The sequence below is a fragment of the Rosa chinensis genome, chromosome 5, assembly GCF_002994745.2.
Source record: "Rosa chinensis cultivar Old Blush chromosome 5, RchiOBHm-V2, whole genome shotgun sequence".
Taxonomy (NCBI): Eukaryota; Viridiplantae; Streptophyta; class Magnoliopsida; order Rosales; family Rosaceae; genus Rosa; species Rosa chinensis.
The window spans coordinates 66,259,840-66,284,236 of NC_037092.1; the positions used below are offsets into that span (position 1 = coordinate 66,259,840).

The 24,397-nt window shown below is 37.1% G+C and overlaps 2 long non-coding RNA genes across 2 annotated transcripts; one reads left to right on the top strand and one right to left on the bottom strand.

Moving 5' to 3' along the window:
- The first annotated feature begins 7,763 nt into the window (after positions 1-7,763).
- Positions 7,764-11,612, top strand: LOC121049566. Its single transcript, XR_005800751.1, has 4 exons — positions 7,764-7,903; positions 8,030-8,249; positions 8,339-8,398; positions 10,217-11,612. It is a non-coding gene; the product is annotated as an uncharacterized LOC121049566 (long non-coding RNA).
- A 4,395-nt stretch (positions 11,613-16,007) lies between these two features.
- On the bottom strand, positions 16,008-16,556 carry LOC112201360. Its single transcript, XR_002936727.2, has 2 exons — positions 16,509-16,556; positions 16,008-16,402 (listed from the first exon to the last, which is right to left on the bottom strand). It is a non-coding gene; the product is annotated as an uncharacterized LOC112201360 (long non-coding RNA).
- Between the last annotated feature and the right edge of the window lie 7,841 nt (positions 16,557-24,397).

Consider the following 24,397-nt stretch of genomic DNA (forward strand, 5'->3'; position numbering starts at 1 on the left):
TTTTTATTATTATTTTTTTAAATCTAGTTCTTTTGATTTGACTATTGAAATGGATCAATACTTCAAGCAATTTTGAAACACAAACTATATAAAAGAAAAAAAGTGTATCATCATCTAGTGCATCAAAAAATTCCTCACTTTTGCTTTTCTTCCGAATTGCAAAATTATAGATATTTATTGTGTAGCTCTCAACTACATCTACACATAATATGTCATTTCAGCGCCGAGTGTCATTTGAGCTAGTTGCATAAGTCTCTCTTTCATAAGTAAGAGGTGTTGATGTGAAGAAATAAAAATTTGTGTTGAGTCACAATCTAAGAGCATCTTTAGCAAACTCTTGATTTCGGCTCCTTAGCTGTTCTGGAGAGCATGTTTAGTTTTTTAATCTATTTTAGCAGCTGCACAAGACTCTTGTTGGATCATAATTCATATACATATTTGCGCCCTAAAACTTGGAAATTACTTGTTCTAAAGTCCAATTTAATGTTGACTAATTCAATTCCATGTTTTGTAGAAAATTTTGACAAGATGAGAAAAAAGTGAAATTCCGGCAAATTTTTTGTGCACCACCACTTTTGGCGGCACAAGAGGCGGCACACCACCACTCATGGTGGTGCCATGTATTTTCCGGCCACATTCATGGAGGAGCAAGGAGGATGAGTATGTACCATAGTATCTATTCCATTACATCAATTCACCATCATTCTATCTTAACCAAATTCCAAAACCTTTTGGTTCCAATTCAACCAAATACTCCCTATTACCCAAAAGTCCATCATCATCAACACTTCAATATCTATCATGTTTTAGACTTAATCACCATCCCTCACTCATCATTTCCTACTCCAACCTACACCATCACTCCCATGCAATTTTCCCTTGATTTTGGAATCTATTATCACTCATATGCTCCACCTCCATGCTTCTTACAAGGCTTGAGCTGCTCCCTTTTGCTTCTCAACACCATTTCACACCTCTCTATCCATCTATTTAAGCACCTATTCTCTCAAGGAAGAAGGCATCACCCACACTTAGCCATTACATCCTTTTCTCTCTCTATTCTCTACACAATCCACTACCATCTCCTCCACAAAACCTCCATCTCCACCACTTCATTTCCCAACTACATCCCTACTCATAACATCTTACATATACCAAACATCATCTTCATGACAAAGTTTCCATGATCAACCACTTCATCATCCTTCACTTGTGATCATCCCTAGTTATTTCTAAAATCTATTCTTTGATAGCTTAATGTTTTCCATTATGTTGATGCTAGTTTATGTAGATATGTGTGGGTAGTCTATTGTTGGGGCTAGGGTTGAAAGCCCTAGCCAAACTTGTAATGAATTGATGTTTGAATCTTATTTGATTCAATTTCCATGATCATCTTTACATGCTAATTCAAGAAGTGAATGATTGTATTTGAATCTAGCTAATTTGAATACTTTGCATTTGTCATTACATGAACAATGTTTAGAGATTAGCTAGCTTTGAACATTAATAGCATGATAGCACACTAGGTGTGTATGTGAGGGTAGTGAGTTAAAATCACATAGACCTAGGATTGGTTTGTTTGCTTGATTATCTAAACTCAAACCTGTATGCATCTAGGAGCAAGGAATTGATACTTATCCGGTAATTGTTCTTGGGTAGTTAGTTTCACACTTATCCAGTGGGAATTGATAAAATCAAATGAATTTAGGCCTTAGTAGTCTTATCCGGATGCTAAGAGCGTAATTAGATACTTGGAATCAATGTTTTAAAAGGCTAAGGCGTAGCCGAGGCATTGCCAGGAGAGCCTCAGCGAGGCGTTCGCCTTGAGGCGTAAGGTGTAAGCCTTACATATAAATGAGTTGTATTTATGTAATCATTAGTCTTATATATAGAACATGTATTGTAACCAAAAGAACATTATAAATTGTCATCCATTCATAATAAGCAAGTACTAGAACTTATTGTGCCTACACTACACAATTTAAAACTTATATCAATTTAAAGTTGGAGGAGGACAACTAAATTCACGATGCAAATCATAAATAGAACTACATGTCATCAAAGAAATGTAAAAAAAAAAAAAACAGAGTATAGACAAAAAAGAAAACTAATAATGTTGGAGTAATATCATGCATTACATATAATCTAGTTGATAACAATAGTCAATCCATGATGTGATAAAGATACAGACGAAAGAAAATTGATCCAGCATGCTACATATCTACCAAGAAACCAATTTAATCGCCTCCCAATTTCATAGTTCATTATTGGAAGTTAACAAAGCTCACAGCTAAAATAGAGTCCTAGACCTTCTTTACTCAAAGACCAAAGCTCTCTTACTTACGTCTTTCTATTTTTCATGTAAAAGACCAAACTGTTTGAATCCAATAGATGGTCGATTTGCAGGTGATAAAATATCCAATTGACTCAAGCTAGATGGTAGATTTGGTCTTATAGTACTGGAAATTTACGAATCAAGATGCATATAGCTACAACTCATATAAATTAACAATCCAATTCGCTTACCCAGTTACCCCCAAATAACTTCTCAAACATTGAAAATGAAAAAACACATTACGAAATACGAATCAAACATTGAAATGAAACCATCCAAAGAAAACATCGAAAGTTGAGAGAAAATTCATACCTTACACTCCTTGTCTTCAAATCAAAATAAAACTATCCAACTCTCTTCAAATCGAATTTCTTTCTTTCTCCAATTCTGCAAATAGCCTCCTTTAAAACCAAATTATTGAGAAAACTTACGGGCTCTTCATGATTTGATCAAATTTTTGAGCAAGGTATTAAGATTGGCGGCGTTGAGAATGAAGGAGTCGGGGAGAAGGATGGTTTGAGTAATTTCTGCTTGGCTCGTTTACAGACACGACCTAAATGAATTTGTTTTTTTAACACCATTGGTGTTAAAAAAAAAAAAAAAATTCCCAGGCGTTTGCCCAGAACGCCTTGTAACACGCTTTCCACACTTTTGCAGCCTTCAGCAGCGCCTCTGCGCCTCAGCTGCAAAACGAAGGGATTTTCCTCTGCGCCTCGCGCTTTCTAAGCCTTGAGGCATGCCTCTTTTAATTCATTGCTTGGGATTGTTTTACTTATAGTTTGAACATCAATGCATGCAGGGGAGGCTATGGTGAACAACCTAAACCTCTAACTTCCATCCAATCTATCACATCTGGTTTAGCATAGCCTAGTTTACATTTCAAGTTTTTATTGTATGTTAATTTGAGTTTAAACCATCTCCAAAACCAAAATCAAACCACTACATCATCTTACATATATTCACCATGAACTTTGGTTCACTTGTGAGCCCTTGTTTGTGATTTGTATATTTGAATATTTATTTAGCACCCTTTAGGATTTCCCTAGCTAGAGTGGGTTTTGCAATCCCTTGGGTACGATATCCCCTATTCATAATCCCTACACTATAACTTGACCCTTATACTTGAGGGTGACAATTTGGCTAACAACTCCTAAGTGGCTCTCTATTATAACTTTTAGCTATCTCGCTCTTAAATATAGAGAGAGAGATGAGGTTCTCTATAACTTAAAACATTCCTTTTGTATTTTATGTAATTTATAAATACATTTAAACTATTTAATCTTCATTTAAAAAATAATATAAATTCAAAACTAGCTAGACTATAGAGCACTGATGCAGACGTATTTCTAAAGTGGCTAGCTAAAATGACTTTTTAGTTATTTTTGCTAAAGTTTGACTCAAAAATGGCTAGCATTGCTAAAGATGCTCTAATTATGCCACAACTATGGAAATGGCCTTGTCCTCCTCATTATTTTATTATTTTTAATCCATTTTTTTTCCTTTCTAGAAAACCATGCATTGAGAAGAAAATGACTAAATGACGCTTGGAATGTGAAGAAGTGAAACTAGGAGGAAAAGACATAGAATTTGGGTGAAAAATACAAATCGGATTTTCTAGCGAACTTTTCCAGCGAGCGACCACTCATGGAGAACCCTTTATCCAGCTAAGGAGGACCATGGTTGTGGGAATCTCCCACCACTTGAAATTCAAAAATCTCCCTACACCTTGTCCTTTTGTCACCTTGCAATTTTGTGATCATTTGGGAGATAAGGGTGTAAAGGCATCTCTTGCACATCTTGGGACCAAAGGAAAATAGCTAATTAAAAGAGGTCAAGGCTAGGACCTTATCTTGAACCATCCTTGATTCCATTCATCATCATCATCATCTCACCATGTCATCCTTTTTTCTCTCTCTACAACACCACACCACGATCTCCACCTCCATAACCACCATTTCCACCACCAAACTCATTTTCCCACCAATTTCATAACCCTCCATCACCACAAATCATTACTACCTACTCTTACTTTCACCATTCCACATCATCAAGAGCTTGGAACAAGGAGAAGGAGACATCCACCACGTCATAAGCTTGGAGACCCATCTCCACCACCACTTTTGGCATCACCAATAGTCACTCTTTACTCCCTAACTCTTTATTCTTGATGTATCTAGAATGTTGAAGTTTGTATATCTAGTTATGAGTGAGTAATGAATTTGTTAGGGCTAGGGTTGAAAGCCTTAGCCAATCTTGTATGATATTGATGTGAATACTATGTTTGATGCAATTTTCCATTACCACATTCATATGCTAAATCAAAAAGTGAATGCTTATATTTGAATTTGACTAGTTTAAGTATAATGTATTCTCATCAAATGATTAGTGTTTTGAGATTAGTCACCTCTAGATATTAAGTGAATGAAAGCACACAGTGTGTGTATGTGAAGGTAGTGAGTTAAAATCACCTAGACCTAAGATTGGTTTGCTTGCTTGGTTATCTAAACTTTAATTTTTATGGATCTAGGAACAATGAATTAAGACTTACCTGGTGTTAAGATTTCTTCTTAGGTAGTTAATTATAGACGTATCCGGTTGAAATTGATAAAATAAAAGGAGCTTAGACCTTAATAGTCTTACCTGGATGCTACGAGGGTAATTGGGTAATTCAGATTGCATCACTTATGGTTTGAACATTAATACATGCAAGGGAGGCTATGGTGGACAACCTATGCTCTAACTCTCATCCATTTCATAACAAATTCTTTAGCATAGCTTAGTTTACTTTACTTGCTCTAGTTGTTTCAATTCGAATCAAAACTATTCTCAACATCAAATCAAATCACTATACACTATCTTGCACATACTCAGAACTTGGGTTCACTTGTGAGCCTTAGTACGTTTGTGACTGTACATTTGCATATTCTTTCTAGTTTTCCTTTAGGTGATCTTCTCTAGCTAGAGTGTGATTTACCAATCCCTTGGATACGATATTCCTTACTTTAAACCCACAACACTACACTATAACTTGACCTTTATACTTGAGGGTGGCTTCAATGCTATCAATATGTGATGCCCCATAAATTCGTATTTATTTTTTGAGAATTTTCCGGAATATAATTTATAGTTATTGGACGATTTCGTGGCTCTTGGATGGAGCGAAAGTGTTTCAGGCGAATAATTATTCAGGAAGCGTCATTTTAGGGGGGGGGGCGCGAGGGTTGACTTTTTATTCATTGGGTATCTCTGAAAACTTCCTTCACGAAAGTTGTAGAGCACGATGATACGAGTTCGTGAACATGTGGAACGCGAAAATCGGAGTTTGTATGGGGGAAGTTATGGCTTTCGGAAAAAGTTTCCGTTTTAGTATAAATAGAGGATTTCCGGAAATTATTTCATAATTTCATTTTCTATTTCCAGAAAGTTTCCTCTCTCTCTCTCTTCTCTCTCGACTGCACCTTCAGAATCAAAGAAATCTAATTGACCCGACCTAGACCTGGCTTTTACGGCGAGCTTCGGCGGTCTCCGGCGGCGAAATCTTCCAGATCAGCTCGCCTCCTTGCTTTGGTCGTCCCTCTGGCATCCTCTAGCGGTGAATTCTAGGTGGTGGCGGCGTTAGAAGGCGGCGAAGTTTGAGGAAGTAGGACCCGATCAGTTCTCCGATCTCTGATGTCGGCGAAGCTTCAAATTAGGCTTGGGGAGCTGGGGAGCTCGCAAGAGCCTTCTTGATCGATCTGTGGTGGTTGTTTGGATCGATTTACGTGGAAGTTGGTTCAACTTGGATTGAACAGTGATTCACGATTTGTGAGGTAGTTTTCGACCCTTTTTACTTTGATTCTAGCTTGAGGCTAGTTATGAAAGTAGGCCTGTAAATGGACCGGGTTCGGATCGGATCAACCTAAATCCAAATCCGTTTACTAAAAAAAAATTTGATCCAAACCCGCTCCGTTAACCCGGCGGATCATTGATACCTCGATCCAAATCCGTATCCGTCGGATTAACGGATACCCCATCCGCTAATCCGATCCGTTTATAATTTCAAATATTTTTAAATTTTAAATAGTAATATTAAATTTATATCATAATATCTCATAAGATATTAATAAAATATTAAAATAACATGATCTACATGAAGAGTATCACCAAAAATAAAATTACATTATCAAAAATAAAATTACGAAGACTGCCTCTTAGATTTCTGCAAAAAAGTAATATTAGAAATCTTTAATATTTTATATTTTATATTTTATATTTTTTAAAAATAATAATATATTAATAAAAAATAATTTTATTACTAAAACGGGTCGGATCATTAACGGATCGGATCGACCTAAATCCAAATCCGATCCATTTATTAAACGGGTTAACAGATTCGGATCATTAACGGATCAACGGATCAAAATGTTTGATCCAAACCCGTTTAATAGCTACGGATCTGGAGCGGGTTCGGATCAAAATCCGGTCCATTTACAGGTCTATATGAAAGTGGTTAAGCACAATGAGATGAACATCTTTGATGTTGTGAGTTTTGTGAAATAGTGAGTTTTGGCCAGCGGTAGTGCGCCACCGCCTGTGGCAGCATTCCGGCCATGTAAATGACTGTTTCTGGTATTATATGTCTTCTACTCGTCGATACGAGTGTTTCAATATATAATACACAAATTTTGGAGTTTGTATGAATTTATTATGATTTTTACTGCTTCATACCGGTTGATTTATTTAATCCTTGAGGATCCGAGCGTCCGATCGACTTGTGGTTTGGACATATTGATCGTGGAAGTATTCCGGACACTTTAGGAGGTTTCAGATGTGGTTTTTCCTCGATTGGCGCCACTTTGGGGATTTTAGTTCAAAACAGGGGTTTCAGACTTAAATCGTTTGTGAATTGTTACTAAGTTGAAACCGTATATGATTAGGTACTTGATGAAATATTCTTGGACAGTTGTTTTGTGGTTTGGCTGCTTTGTTCTATATTGAAGATGCAGTGGGAGTTTCGAGGTGAGTAATCTCACAATGTTCATTTACGAACGGAGTTACCATTATTGTTTTGAGAGTTATTTATACACTACTAGAATAACTTAATCACACGACAATCATCAGACGACACATGAGTTTTTGCTATCGTCTGAGTTAGTTAGACGACAGTTTTTTTAAACCTGTCGTCTCACCTCAACTCAGCCAACACATCGTCATTTGGTAAATTTAAGAAATTTCAGACAACACTAACAAAGACATCTGTTGTCTGATCAAACCGAAAAAACAAACAAAAAAATAATTTACATTTATTTTTTCCACTCAAAACACTCCAAACCTATCTGAAAAACTCAAAACTCGTGCTCCCTCCTTTAGCTAAAAAAATTAGGTCACTCTCCCTCCCAAATCGCTTGCGGTCGCACTCACCATCTCTCTCACCACTCGTCGACCCTCTCAACCTCGCACTCACACTCACTCGATGCACTGTCAACGACTGCGTCTCTCTCCGTTGCACGTGCCGTCTGTCTGTCCACCACAAGTTCTCTCTCCGTCAGTCTCCTTGGGTCGCGACTCTCTCTCTCTCTCTCTCTCCTTGTAAGCTCTTCTTCTCTTTCAGATTCAGTTGAGTTCTCTGTTTTTTCTTTGGGTTTTGATTGGGTTTATTGATATAATTGGGTGTGTTGATTTGGTGTTCTGATACTCTTGTTTTCTGATGGTGAGATTCAAGATCTGGGCATAGTGAGATGTGCTTAGATTTGAAAGGATTTGGAAGAAGTACCCATGGCTGATGCTTTACCTGAGTGCTGATTCAATGAAAGGATTTTTTGGAGGCTATCACTATGATATAAGGGTGTGTTGAAATATGCAAAGAGGTGCTTTCCGTGATTCTTTGGTGGGCTCAACTCTCCTCTCCATTTTTCCGCTGCTAAAGGGCAACAAGGTCCTTTTTTTTCTCTGGGTTTGCTTCCCATTTGAAATTGATGATCGTTTGGTTTTTCTGATTTGGGTTCTTTTCTGGGTTTGATTCAGATTGTTTCGTTGCTTCTGGATAATGGAGCTGATGTAAATTTCAGAAATTACTGTGGGCAGGTATGATACTTGGTGCTGTTATAATCAAATTATGGGTTTGTTTATTCGATTTTAAGCATTTCAGTCTCTGTTTTGAGTGAATTCTGAGATGTGGGTGGTTAGAAAGATTGTAAATTTGTGTGGCTTGATGCATAAATTGGGACCCTGGAATTGAAAATTGAAGATCGTGATGGGATAATTGAGCTCATTGTTTGATCACATACAAACTTTCCAGATTTTATCTTGAATTTATTAGCTTTAGTTCTATAATACAGTTGCATAATTGTAATGATAGGTATGCCGAAATCCCTTCTAGTTGTGTTGATTTTTGTGGTTACTAGATTCATGATTTCAGTTTGATTGAGTTAATTTATATCATTGTCTATCATCTGTTCAGAATGTGAAAGTGTTGCATAGAGACACCATATTGGCTTTTCAAATCTCTAGTTATATCGCAGCATAATTTTTGGTCATTAATTTTTATTCATCCTTCAATATTGATTTCAGCTCAGCTTTGTTTTCTTTAAAATTGGACATTCCAAGACTTTCTCCAAACAAGTTTCGTCCAAAACAAAATAAGTTCGAACACCTAGCTCCTTCCCAAAGAAAAGTTAGTTAGCTGGAATTTTGCAGAAGCTGCCCTGCAGCATAGCCTTCTTTGGTATTTCTTTTTCCCAACTTATTGGGCCCCAAATATTCTGAAAATTTGACATGTTTCTTTCCCATTAGTTACAAAGGATCTGGAAAATTTAGTCTTATTTTGATGTGTAGTGAATTTTTGGTGATTTTTTCAAATTTTGTCTGCATTTGGAAAAGTTCCAGCAATCTAAATGTCTCCTCTGATTTTCTGTTGAGATTTGAACTTCCACTTGAATTATTTAACCTCTGGTTTTTGTATGTAATGAACTATACATCCCAATGCTCGTTTCAAAACTGATTTCTTGACAGTTGGACTTACAATGAATTTTTAGCGAATTTTCTACGTTGACTTTGCTGCTGCAATATATTTTTTTCCTAAAACCTGACAGTTCAATCTATCTGCATCCATCTTCACCCTTACTTCTCGAACTCCGTTTTGTTTGAAAATTTAGTATGTTTTTCTTTAACATGGTTACTTTTAGTCTGGAAAGTTCAGGTTCATTGCTGGAAAATTGAAGGTTTAGTAAATCTCTAAAGTTAAGTTGTTCATGCCTTAACTTTCCAGTCCACTTATGTCTCCCTTTCGTTGTAACTCTATTAAGTCAGCTTTCAGTTCTTCATCTACAGTTTTCTAGTTCAAATAATGTATTTTGTTGCTTGATTAACATATAGTTCATTTGGTTTAAGGTTACTTACATTTCTTTCTTCAAATCAAAGTCCCTCCTGAAGTACTTCATACTTTTAGGCTAAGATTGTATCGATCTTGGTCTTCATTCACATTTTCTCGTACTTGAGAACCCCTTGAGTCATACCCTGGGTTTGGGGTGTGACAATTTTGCACTTCTATTGTTGAATAGGCTATAAATACAAGATATTTCAAGTTCAAGGTAATTGTTCTATGGAGATAGATCTTGAACTGCCCTCATGTGAGCAGGGCCTACGTACCTAATGTGAGGATCACTATAGCACTACCAACTTTTCAAATGCAATCTAAAAGATATTCTTAGATCATCTAATATCATTTGTGTACCAACTTTTAGATGGGCTGCAATTATATGTTGTTGAATAATTAACCTGGCACCAACTTTGCACCGAAGGCTTAATTCTACTTCAGTACTTTCTTCAACCTGGATCAAATCTATTACGGTTAGAATCATTATTTCTTATCTTTTCAAATGATTCATTTGATCCTGACAACAGAACACGAAATCAGAGTTTGCTGTGCATTTCAGTTTGTCCTCTGGTCTTCCCCAATATGAAACATGTTGCACTTGGCTAAAGGGATGAGATAAGCAACCAAACAGCTTGCTGTATGGCAATGGACAACTATGTTTCCCACTTGCAAAAGCAGAGTTTCATAAGCAACTTGCAAGCTTTGGATTGTGCTGCATCACTGGGAATGAAGTTAAGAAAATCAAATATTACCAAAGATGTGTATAGCCTATGTCATTTAAGCCTCAAGGATTTCTCCCTTCAAGGTTATTGTTCTTCTAGTCCATTTTTTTCTTTTTAGCAAACTAAGCATTTCTTATATATCATGGTATTAATACGTTTTGGTGGTGTGCTAAATTTTTTTACTTCTCTTTTGTTCTTTGTGTTTTAGTCTTCTAAACTGACTTTTTTTTTTCCATCCTTTTGAACATGATAGCATCTGGATATCTTTTGCCAAGCTTGCATTCAGATGCAATATTTGAAAGTTCAGGGGTCAGCTTCTTTTGTGATCTGAATGATAACATTCTATTACTTGGAAATTCTTTTTATGCTTGGCTTGTTACATATTAGGTTGAATTCTTCATGGAATTGAAGCAGTAACTTTGAATAGGAATTATGTTAGTCCTTGGCTTATTACTCAATTGTAGCTTGCAACTGTGGACAGTCGAGACTATCAGGTGTATAAGTTTTTGTGTGCTGCTTCTGTTGTATTATCTCAGTTCCTAACCTTTATTGTTCTAACGCACCCGTAATCATAACAAGCGGTCTATATCTATCATCTGTGTGTCGAGGAACGAGTCTCATTCATACTTTCTTTCTGTTTCCAGTTCTGGACGTGGACGGGTTGCCTGAAAGAGAATGCTGAGAAGAAGAGATTATGGAAGTTTCTGCTGACATGCACAAGGAGCCATCTGTCCATAATTGTTTTTTGGGGAAGGAAATGTTCCTTGTTGACAACCATTGGAGCAAACACTGGAACCATATTAATGCAGTCAGAACAGAATGGGCAAAATTTGGTGTTAAAACATATATGTAAGTAGCACTACACCAAAAACTGCATCACACGACGGCACAAAAACGTTGTGTGATTTGGAGACTCACCGTCGTCTATCTCGATGTTGTCTGATGAAAAATCAGACGACGGTGAATTTACCGTTGTATGATATAAAGTCAGTCAACGTATATTCCTTAACACCGTTGTCCCAGAACTCGACAGATGCCGGACATATCCATGCGCAACACTTGTACGCAGCAGTTCAGACAACATAATTTGCTTTTATGCCGTTGTGGGTTAAGATTTTCATACAGCGGTTTTGTAGTTTGTCTGTTGTGTGATTTAGAGTAAGACAACTGTGTTCTAGTATTTTCTATTGTGTGATTTAGAGTAAGACAACTATGTTCTAATATTTTCTGTTGTATGAGCTTATTAAAACTAGATGTTACTTATTGAAATCCATTGTGTGATATCTAGAACTGCGTTGTGTGAATTTTGAATAGATATAAATTAATAGTGAACAATTGGAATACAAATTGAATGCAAACCATCAAATGATCAATATTTGTACCAAAAGCATTGTGATACATCAATTCATCAAGTATTGAATTTAAGGAACATTGTTAAAGCATTCATACATCTCATAGACTAAGAAGCTTTTAAGTTTTCTAGCTAAGTTTTACATGATGAAAGAAAATATAGCTTGCTGCAATGTCGGGTACTCCATGCTTGATCTTCCAATGACTCTTTATGCAACAGTCCACCATATAGTTCCTGACACAATTTACAAATGCAATGAAAACAAAAGGGATTATGCCTTACTACATAACAATGCTCTATAGTAATGTTCATTCTTGCATAGCACACTTAAAAGAAGACATATATACTCCTCAAAGTTTTGTATTGCTTGTTTAGAAAAATTATGGAGTCATGAGAAATCACCTGAAAAACCTACACCAAGTATGCATCAAAAATGAGATTCTTTGCCTTGAAAGTTTCCCAAAGCTGATAATTTCATAAAAAAACACACAAAAGGGAGAATTACTCAAAGTTACCTCCAATGGAGAAGATCATAGTGGTACAACAGTTCCATCAAGCTACTGAACCCAATGGAGAAATCTTAAACATTCTGAGGAAATTGAAAGAAAAATGAAGTGCAAGAACATACGACTGTCCATGCTAATGTTCAAAGTTGTAACACATAAATAAAATGAACCATTTCAAGTCTAGAGTTTGGCTTACCCAGTAAATCCATATTACTTGATCCCACTCTTCAAGATGCTTCAGGAAGCCCCATCTTCTCAACTAAAACCTGAAACGACAGTGAATCAAAGTTAACAAAATGATTAAATACTCGTTACTCCTCATACTTTTGCATGAAAAACAGTTTAGTCCAAATTTTTTAAATTAAACAATTTAGTCCTTATTGTTTCTAATTCTCACACAACAGGTCCTAAAATGACTATTATACCCCTCACTTTTTCTCTCTCTCTCTCTCTCTCTACATACATACATACATACATACATACATACATATATAGTGTGTGTGTGTCTATATATATATATATATATATATATATATATATAGAGAGAGAGAGAGAGAGAGAGAGAGAGAGAGAGAGAGAGAGGTAGAAAAAATAAAAAATAAAAAGAATAAAAAGTGAGGGGTATAATAGTTATTTTAGGACCTGTTGTGTGAGAATTAGAAAGAATAATGACTAAACTGTTTAATTTTAAAATTTTGGACTAAACTGTTTTTCATGCAAAAGTATGAGGAGTAACGAGTATTTAGTCCTTAACAAAATGACTTGCTTTCATAAGATGGAAATACTTGACAAACAGATCATCCTAAAGCAAAAAATCAGACTCAGTTTTTTTTTCTTTTCCCTGAAACTAGGAATTAATGATATGACCCCAACAAGTTTAAGTTGTGCATCCGAATTCAACACAGCCCCATAGAGGTTTTCATCAATCAACCAACCCAGATTCAATAAATTAAGCAAAAACTATTGTAAGTTTTATAAGTTTCATTTTGGGGTAAAGCTATGGTATGTTAACATTTCTCATATATCAACTATTTTTACCCCTATAAGGACTCATGTTATCACTTTGAGGACTAATATTACTATTTTGAGGACTCATATGGGTAAACTAAGAAAATTTACCACTTTAAGGACTCATGTTACCACTTTGAGGACTAATATTAATATTTTGAGGACTCATGTGGTAACTAAGAAAATTTACCACTTTAATGACTCATGTTACCACTTTGAGGACTAATATTATTATTTTGAGGACTCATTTTACCACTTTTAAGGCAATTGTATGCATGTCATACGTTAACACATTGTAGAATTTTCCTTCATTTTGTACTCAGACATAAAAACCATAGTAAAATATCAAAATGTACAAAGTAAAATACATAAAGTAAACTTGAGAGAAAAATACAAAATTGATAGATATACCAAACTTGTTACTCAAATATGAAATGGCCATTGTCAGCCCTATGAACAAGTTTAATGGTCAACTGTAATTTGGTGAATATGGGCACTGCACACTTACAAAACAAATAATGCTTCTTCAGCAGTCTTCAAGTGCGAACTATATACATGGAATACTTATTCTTTCAAGAGAGACAAGAAATGTAAACCTTAATTACTGTATGATTGGGCATCCATTGCAGAGAAACCCGAGTAAAAAACTTTGTTAGATAAATTATTTAAGATTGTTTAACAATTGATATACATAGAAAATAACTAGCTAAAGACACGCCAAACCTATTTTGCATATTGGGTATGCGTTCTAGGCTTCCTCTTGCTGAAATAAAAGGTTTTACAAGTAAGATAATGTAATCCGGAGATTCACAACAATTGACAGCATGAAGTGTATTGATCAATGATCCACTCCAGTAAACAAAAAGAGCAAGCAGTTGTTTCAATATGTAAAGCAATCATTAGTTCACTAACAAAAAGGGTTTCTACAAGTCTATTGTTCATTAGCAACCTTTAGTTCAATGTTTCATGTACACTTATCACGTACATGACAATTCAGCAGCAACTTAAATCATAAAATCAACCACATTATTATATGTCTTGGAATTCCTTTGTCATCAACTACAAGTGATAAATATGAATACAAAGATGAGCATAGCGCATACCTCAATACGGTCTAAATGCATATCATCTTTCATATAAAAACTGATTGCGAGCCTTGGAAGGCTTAAAACGCCTTGAATGAGATAGGATGAAACTCCAAGTGATTGACTTTGCTGCTCCCGGACATCCTCCATTATATATCACAGCCTTTATAATCTAATCTGCACACAACCAATTCAATTCATGGGCGTCATGCTTGATCTGGAAACACAGAAGAGACTTCACACTTGAAAATTCAAATGCATATTTGTTTTGTGGGTTTGTTATGGAAACAAAGAAGAGCAAACCATAAAAGAAAAGTCACTTACTTATTGGAGTTTCATCATTGAAAGCATTTTCCATAAGTGTTGGCCAAGATTCTCCTCTCCATCTCCTCTTGCATCTTCTTCGTCTGAAACCCAGCAAATAAACAAGCTCAAAATCCTAGAAAATCAACCGCATATCTTCAATATAAACCCAAAACCACCAATTCCCAGTGCTAAAACAAGAAATTGAGCAAAAACAAAGCACACCCAGATAGACTTAACTGGTTCGGAGCTACAATTATAAATTAGGACCCAAAACATGATATTGAGCAAAAACAAAGCACACCCAAATAGAATTGCAATCGTTCCTTTAGGGTTAGAGTTAACTCCTCACCAAGATCGTTGTCATCAGACTTCGAGACCCCATCTAGGGTGAAAACTCAGTGCCTGAAATCGGCCTAGAACCAAAAGCTCTGATTTTGCAGGTGTTGCTGGTCTTTGGCTCATGGATTGTCTCAAATTCAAGCGAAGACTTCGACCGGGTACTCCGATGGAGATTCTTTTTAGGGTTGAGTTAGGGTTTGGCCAGAGACGGGTAGACTTTCAAGAATTAGAGAAGACGACGAGATTATGGGGTTTTGATTAGAGTTTGGTGGCTGTGATTGGATTTGGTGGAAGAAGGTGCCAGAGCCAAGGCATGATATTGATACCTTGAAGAGGAGTCGAGGCTTCTGGGAAAGAAGAGAAGAAGAGAAGAAGAGAAGAAATACCCAGTCTGGAGCTTGCAAAGAATGAGATTTATCTTCTCTCTGGGGCTGAAGAAATAGCCTAATCGAGTAGAACCCAACTCGATTGGTCAGAACCCAAATCCCCCATTTCAGCATAATGAAAACCCCCAAATCGAACCGAACTCGAACCTTAATCGAGTATAACCCAATTACCCAAATCGAACATAACCTAAATCCAGACTTTGAAAGATGGTGATTTGTGATGGCTTAGTATTTTGAGAAGATGGTGAAGAAAAGCTCTAGATTTTTCTCGAAATGAAGAAAAGCTCGAGGTTTCTCTCTTAGATAGGAAAAATGGCCAAGGCGTTAACTTTGTTTGAGTGTGCCCTCGAGTTGGCTAAGGCAATAGGCATTAACTTTTTAAATTTTATTTATTTTTTATTATTATTATTATTATTATTATTATTATTATTATTATTATTATTATTATTATTATTATTATTATTATTATTATTATTATTATTATAACATATTATTATTGTTGTTACTGTATTTGTGATACAACATATCATAAACCTGCATTTGTTGGATTTGAACCATATAGCAAACCTCATTCTGTACACTAGTCATCAAAAAGGCATATTATAAGATCTGAAATCAGCAAATTCCTCATTGCATCAATTAACCCACCAAAATACATTCCCATCAGTAGCATAATACTAATTAAACTAGCTAGCATGCTAGCCTTTACATTAACCCCTGCCATTGTTGCATGGATCCTAATCTAACTAAGACAAAAACCTAGTAGCATCCATATAGTAGTTACAGCAACTGCATGCATTATATTGTTCAACACTTTCCATCAGTTCTATCAAAATGCACAAAAGCAGTTCCTAGACACTACTACTGCAAGTTATCAAGCTACCAGAAACAAAAGCAGAAATATAGGTTGATACTTAATTTTCTGGGAACTTCAAAACATGCTTAGCCCATTCCGCTCGGATCTCATCAATATCCTTGTCTGTGTAAACCAAATTTGACCTCGTTCCCCACTGCAATAAGGAAATGCAGCAAATTAAATATGAAAGTTATATGCACAAAGCATGCACTATATCATTAAACAATAAAGTCCATAGGTAAGCAGTTGATCAATTTTACCTTAATACTAAAATCCAAGTTCTTGTCCTCCACAATTTCTTTCATGTAACCATCAGGTGCTTTTTCATTTCTACAAGAAATTACTGCAGCACCGACACTGAGAAACTTTCCCTTGGAACTGGACCATTTTGTCCCTCCTGCATGTGAGTAGGGGTCGTATGGGAATCATCTGTGTACCCGTGAATAGGCTTGGTGCAACAAACATTGCAGTTGGCACAACATATCACTTTTTTAGATTTATTTGAGCTCCAAAATGGTCGCTTGCGACCACCAAGATCATCTTTCTCAGATGTTGAATCTCGTTCTTCTGATTTGACATCTAAATATGCTATTTCTGGCTGATAGGACCTGAACAATACAGAAATATCATAAAGTTAGACAAGCTAATAATGAGCAAAACTAAAAGTAACAAAAAAGAAAAATCTTATTGAGCTATTTCATCTTAGAACTGCACTCAATATGAGCTCCTCCCTGCATGCCAAACATAATAGCTTATTATACACAACTAAAAGGCATTATGGAAGCATAGTTCTGTAAGACCAATATAAACAAAAATATTACATGAGCACAAGTGATGATATCAGATCCCACCTAGTTGGCTGTTATCCTCCTCAGTCCTAAGAAATTGCAACTGAACAATCACATTAATTGTATTCTCCTACAACAATCATAAAACAAACAAAAGAGTGAAATAACATGGAAAATAGAGTAATTGCTAAAGGCATAGATTAATCCATGTACAGGGCTAACGTGTTTGTGCATAGGCCTTCAGGCAAACCCAACAACTTTTCATGTCCAAACAACCAAATTAATGCTCATTATAGAACAAATTAGAGTAGCTAATGCATGAAATCAATGACAAATCTTGCATTGGGTAGCCTATAACTCATACATTTCATTGAGAAGGCCACTAAAGTAGAGTAGCTAATACACATCACCTTGCCCATATGGTCTGCTCCAACACAATAATAGAATATGAACAATTCCAGCATATAATGTTATAAAGTCAAAAGACCAAATTCAACAGGGTTCTCATATCCAGGAACCATATAATGTTATCTTTTCAAAATTAACTTGAATGATGCAATGTGATTTTGCTAACATGGGTCACATAAAAGGTATTTGTCAGCTTATGTTTCAATATTACAAACCGCCTAAAGGAATTTGCACGTTCTTATAGTGTTGACAGGCTTTACAATGATTTAGATGAGCATATAGCTCTGAACTGATAAACTTGTAATGAGAAGAAGCAGTTCAAAGTGTGAAGTGAAAGATAAATTTCATTTAACAATGATTAACAATTAATATACTAAAATTTGCAGGATAGTAACATATTTCCATCAAATTTTGCTTCTATCTTACACTTTTCTCTTTCACAATGATGAATGTGATCATACTTATTCAGTAAACTAAGGCTAATGTCAAATAAATACCTATACGAACAAATATCTAATTGACTGGAATTGGAAGAAGAAGAGACCAATTGCTGCCACCTCCACCAAGCTCGTGAGGCGCCGAAATGGAACTACTAGAAGAGACACATCATTGGGAAGACACACTATCAATATTGCTATATTGCATGGGAACTTGCAATTACAATAACATCGTCCATAACTTCAAATGAAATAATGATCTTTTCAAATAGAAAAACTAAAAATTCAAATGGAGAAGCATCCTTACTTGCAATGTTGCTGTCTAGGTCAATTCTAAAATTTAAATTTTTAAACAAAGGGGGTCCACCAGGATAACCAAATTATGCATCATTGCAAATACATATAATCAACAACATAAGTACTCGGTCCATGGACTGAAGGTAGAAGTGGAATAATGAAAGGCAGAATAAACTTGAAAAAAAAAAAACAAAAAAAAACTTGAAGTACGCAAAGGATTTACTTGCAGAAAAGAAATGAAAGCTACAATTAAAGCACTCCTAAAACAAGAGTCCCCCGGGGATGGTTTGTGTGCACAACTAGGCCTATATGCTTTTACAAACCTGAAACTTATTATAGGAGCACCAGCTCTGTCGCCTAGAGTTGGGAATTCAAATTTATAGCTGCATATGAAAATGCCAGAGCGATTAGTAAAGTAAAGATGGAAAGAGAAACTATAAGAAAGTTTAATAAAAAAGCTGTTTATATGTGCCTCTTTGCAGTCAGCAATAGTACAAGCCGGAAACTTTATTGCAAAGCTTTTCTCAAACTCCTGCACATGGTATTTCACATGGTATTTTTCAAACTCAATCAAACTAAAATCATGAATTTAGTAACAGACCCTCAAGAAAGTTAAGTTCATTACACAAGCACAAAAGTTGCAATTGCCATTAGACTTGCTCCACGAAAACATAACATAATATACAACACAAATGAAAAGGGGTAACATAGAACCCCATATGGTTGTTCATATATACCCAGGCAAGTAGATTTCAAAGTGTCCCTTTGTACACATACACTATCAACAAAAACTGCAATTTACCACAATCTAGTCCTTCAACCGAATTTGCTCAAAATAATAGCTTAGCTCAACCAAGAGATAAGCTGCCAAAGAATTCAGAAGTCTTACTTCACCCAAAGCTCCACTTTAATCTACTAACCACCACATAAAAAAGTTTGAGGAAAAAGGGAATGAGCATAAACGATGCCCAGTAGGGGTTTTACAGTAGCTGCTACCTCCATAATAGCTAGTGTGGTAATACACTCCTACAATCACTTGTTGCTTATATAAACTTGAATATCAAAAGTAGCATATATACCTGCATCCAAGGCCGCTGCTTGAGCATACCTTTCTATCTTCTTATTAGGATCGGCACCAAATGTAACGCCCCAAGCTGCACCTCACCAGCTTAAGCACGTCACAGTGCCACGAGTCTCTAAAACATAAATCGAACGCTCGATTTACATTCTAGAGAACCGCTAGGCATTTTGTTTGAAAAACTTTTCTTAGAAACACAGTGGAAGCTACAAATATTTTTGAGGTGAAAAATTCATTTCAATCGGCTAAAGTTTGGAATTAGTGTTCACACAGAGGGTACGCACTTCAAAGAACAAGCGTGACTGGATTTGACACTCAGTTGACTATTTACTGGTCTCGGAATACGAAGTTCAAGAAATAAAAAGTTAATTTAACGAATTTGTTCTGCACACCCAGCTCCATCCGCTATTGTCCCGTTACCAGTGCACAGTACCTGCATCTAAACTGTTGTAGGGGTGAGCTTTCGTCCTCGTTGCTCTACAGGAACTCTACCACGACTAGGTTTGAAACCAGTAAATATATATTTGGGATCCCAGTATGAAAATAAGCTTAAACCAAATATTTTTAAGGAACGACAAACTTCATAATATTTCTCAATTTGAAAACTTATGCATGATGCTTAAATAAATACGGCGCCAAATCCAAGTATTACCTGATGGCCGGTCCCATAGACCCACTACATGGCCTTACCTCAAATTAATTTATCATCAGGTAAGCGTAGCGAGAGCGTCCGCTACCTAGCTACACACACGGATCGGGTCGTCATTGCGATCGCGCACCGTCCGACCGGTGTAGCTAACCCTCCGGAGGTTTTGGGGATCGAACCCAAGGAAGTCAGAGCCACCCTTCGCTCTCAAGCCATCACACATTTTCTCACGGATTGGTTAGTATGCATTGCATTTTAACTTAACCAAACCGTACCACTTAACATGCATTCATTTCAATAACAATAGATAAGAAAACTACTAACCGAGGAAAGTCCCGAATTCCCTACTTAGATTCCGATGCTTTCTCTCACGTATTCTGAGAGTCGCGAACCTTCCGTTCCTCGGGTAACTGGAGTCCTAGATTCTGACATTTCGACCGTTAATATCACATTGAACAATTATATGAAATCTCGACGATTAATAAATCGTCCAACCAACTTTTCCTGGTTTGACCAGGAGTTGACCAATTTGACCACGTTGACCGGCACTTTTTAGTTTGACCACATTTGACCAATCGATACTGGTTCTTTGACCACATTTGACCAATCGATACTGGTTCGATAATTAACCCAAATTACCGAACTTTTACTTGAAATTACAATATCGACCAATTACGACTATGTCGAAGTAAATCAAGCAACCATTTAATTTCAAACATATTAGGCGTACCTGAAATTTACTAAGGCCACCCAATATGCTATTATCATTTCTTTACTTATTACCCTCGCAAGGTGTGTCCAAACCACTAAGGAAACCCAAAATCACACGTGACCCCAGTTCATTCTTCACAACCATTTCCTTGATAATTTACCTTATAAACCATAACAAAACATCAAGTTTACCAATTATCCACTTCCAGATCACAATACCCGATTATCAACTCTCAACAACTTAATAAAAACACACAATCAGGGAAATCCGAATTCAACCACAACACTGTTCATAACACATACAAACAATCAACTCCTCCAAACTTAATTCCTAATTCAAGCATAAACTCCAAAAGCCATTAGTAAACTAACTTAACACAATCGATATCAGATAGAGATTTCATCTCACCATACCAAACCAAGCTCAGTTCCCTATCTTCCAAGAACCAACCAAGATCAAAACTTGATTCGAGGTTTGAAATATACCTTCAAAAACCTACGTTGATCAAGCTCGGGTTTATAGAACCCCTTGCTGGAACTGGAATGTTGATGAGTTGAGGATTTTGACGCCAATAACCCAGTAAGCCTCTTGATTTCTGGTCCACAAGTGCAGCCAAGGTGAAAACCAAGCCCAGAATGGCCGGGAAGGTCACCGGTGTCGAAGAACACGGCAGCCTGAAACCAAAACCAGAAACGAAATCTTCAAAACCCCATCAATTTCAAAGAATAATTAATCTAGCGTGTAGAGAAAGGCGAGAGGAGGAAGTTCTATACCGAAGGCGGCCCAGACGGTGGCCGGAAACCACCACAGAACCGGTGGAGCAAACGCTGCTTCTCGCCTTCGATTCTCCGTTCACGATCGTTGCATGGACAATCCAAGGATAGGAGGCTGTTGGCGACGATGAGACGAAGAAGATGGTGTCCATTTGCAGACCGAAGGTGGCCTGACGGTATAGAGTCGACCGGGTTGAGGTGTCGGATCAGAGAGCTCCCTCTCTCTCTCGATCATTCTGGATCTTCCATCTGATCAAACACCAATATATATATATAGATTTGTCCAATTAACATTGAACGGCCACGATCAAGCGGTGGATGGATGAATGGCCAAGATTGCACCGCAGAAATTTCTTTTTATTTAAATGAATTTCCATAATTTCCAAACTTTGGAAATTCATTATAAACACTTCGGGTGTCCGAAAAATCTTCCGAAAATTTCCATGAACTCGTCGTGTTGTGTACTTTATTATCCAACTCTTAAATCGAGGATTTCACTTTATGAAAATTTCTGAAAATTTCCTCGAGTATCTTGACATTTATCGAGATCATTGAATAATTTCACATACGATCTCCATTAAGCTCGATGCATTTTTCCGGGGCTCACAGTTCCACCCCCCTTAAATAAATTTCGTCCTCGAAATTTCATGATTGGTCAAAAGGTCAATAATACTTACTTTTCATGTCGGACTCCAGTACCCATAACCTTTCCAATTTCTGATTTCTTGTGGTATAACTCGACTATTTCTAATCATACATATCAACACCGGAGCTAACATTTCTCTTTACTAAGTGTTCCTCATTTATCACGCACAAGATACACTTCGCTCCATTTAATTTTTTTTTTCCTTATGTACCCACAAGACAACCAGACTGAGTAATTAACAATTTCATTACTCTCCTCATAACACTACCATACTCGTCATTTCCACAGACAATTCGTGTCTATACCAAATAAGGTACATACTTGGTGATAATCAGTACTACTCGAGTGATGTCCCGTCTGCGATGGATCCCCATCTGATGCTCTTCAGTATTGATAAAATCATTGGGTATGTGGGAGTGCTAGTTGTGAGTTAGAGTGTAGAATTATCAGAGCATTGGTTTGCTCTGTTAGTGAAATTGTGAACTTAAGTATAGGTTCTTTGAGTTATAGTCTTTTGAGGAATGGGAACCTCTGGATTGAAACTTTGGTGAAGTGATAAGGATTGTTTTCATGGAAAGCTGTATTCTTTCATACGAGAGTAGTTATTTGATTTTTGAAGTCATGTTGTTTGACTAATACTTGCGTTTCGAGATTTTGCAAGTATTAATCAAGTGTGTTTTGCTCCTTAGGTGATGGACTCACAAAGAGACAGAGTAAGGGGTAGAGCCTGAGGTAGGGGCAGGATTCCTCCTCCTGTTGAGGAGACATTCGAGAACGAAGTCGAGGCATCAAACGTTGAGCTACCCGTTCCACCTGTTGTGGAGGTTGTCAATGTTGTTGATGCCACTCATTTGTCGAAGTTGGCAAAGGAGATTTCGAGGCTGTAAGGAGTCCCATTCCAGAGAGGTACGAATCACATGTTGGCAGATCAATGGATCGAGAACATGAAGACCTACTTCGAGATAGTCGTCTGTGAAGATATTCAGAAGAGAAAGATTGCGGCATTTATGCTCCAAGGCGATGCTCGGGTGTGGTGGAACGTCACACAGAGAGTTATGGATGTGTCCACCATGACCTGGGGTGGTTTTGTGGAACTGTTCAAGAAGAAGTATTTTCCGCCTTCAGTGAGGGAGCAGTTGGAAAGGGAATTCATCTCTTTAGTCTAAGAGACTAAGAGTGTGAGGGAGTATGAGGCTGAGTTCTCAAGGTTGTATAGGTTTGTGAGACAAATGGATGTTGAGAGCTTAGCTATGAAGTTTCAGTAGGGACTGAATGCTTCGATCCTGTGCGATGTCATTGTTCTGGAACTGAAGACAGTGGAGCTCATTTTCGTTAAGGCTATGACCATTGAGCAGGAGAACCTGACTTTCCAGGAACAGGAATAAGCTGAGAGGGACTCCTGAAAGATGGGAGAGGCAACTGCTGAGAGTAGTGAAGGAACAGATAATCAGGGTGGGTCCTGGAACAGGCGCAGGACTCATAAACAGGCTCTAGCTAGGGAAGCAGCTGCACCTATCAGGGCTGCACCTGTGAGGCAGGTGGCAACCGTGAGGTGTTTCAATTGTAGTGAGATGGGCCATACTGCCAGGGGTTGCACGAGGCAGAAGAATGTAATATGCTTTATGTGTGGCTAGGCAGGGCATTACTCCAGGGATTGTGTCTAGGTACTGGGTGGAGGACAAGAAAATCAACAGAGGCAACTACCTCAGGGAAATGTGAGGGTGTTTGTTGTTGGTCAGCAGGGTGCTAGGGAAGAAGGTAACTTATCTAATTCTGCTTGTGTGCTAGAATGATGTGTGATAGTTGCGTACTTTTTTCCGTGTGTTGTGTTGTGTTGAGTTTCCCTGTTGTCTATAGTTAGATTTTTGAGTGTGGCATGTGGTGTGATGCATCCTTATTGTTGTTGTAGTAGAGGGTCTATACTACTTTGATTGTGATTACAATGATAGGTGATGATTTATGTGTGGGTCAGGCAGGGCCAGACCTTTGCTTAATTTGTGTCTCAAGTTGGATAGACACTTATTGGGTTGTGATGCTTGGGCTTTTGTTGATTTGAGTTGAAGTGAAGGTTTCACTTTCAATTCTTGTAATGCAAGGGTTGCATTATCGAGGAAATGATGCAGATACTATTGTGATGACAGGATTCTGGACTCTTGTGTGATCTGTGTGTAGTGCTGCGGTCACAGAGTGTTTGTTGGGTAGTGTACGTGGATGAGATCCATGAAATGATTGGGTTACCACCAAGTGGTGTGGTAAAGATTCCTAGTGCTGTGATACTAGGTAGAGTACCTATATCTATTGTTGATCTAGGTATGTTGCACAGTGAGACAAGAACAGGTGGTTGAGGAATGAGAATTGGATGTG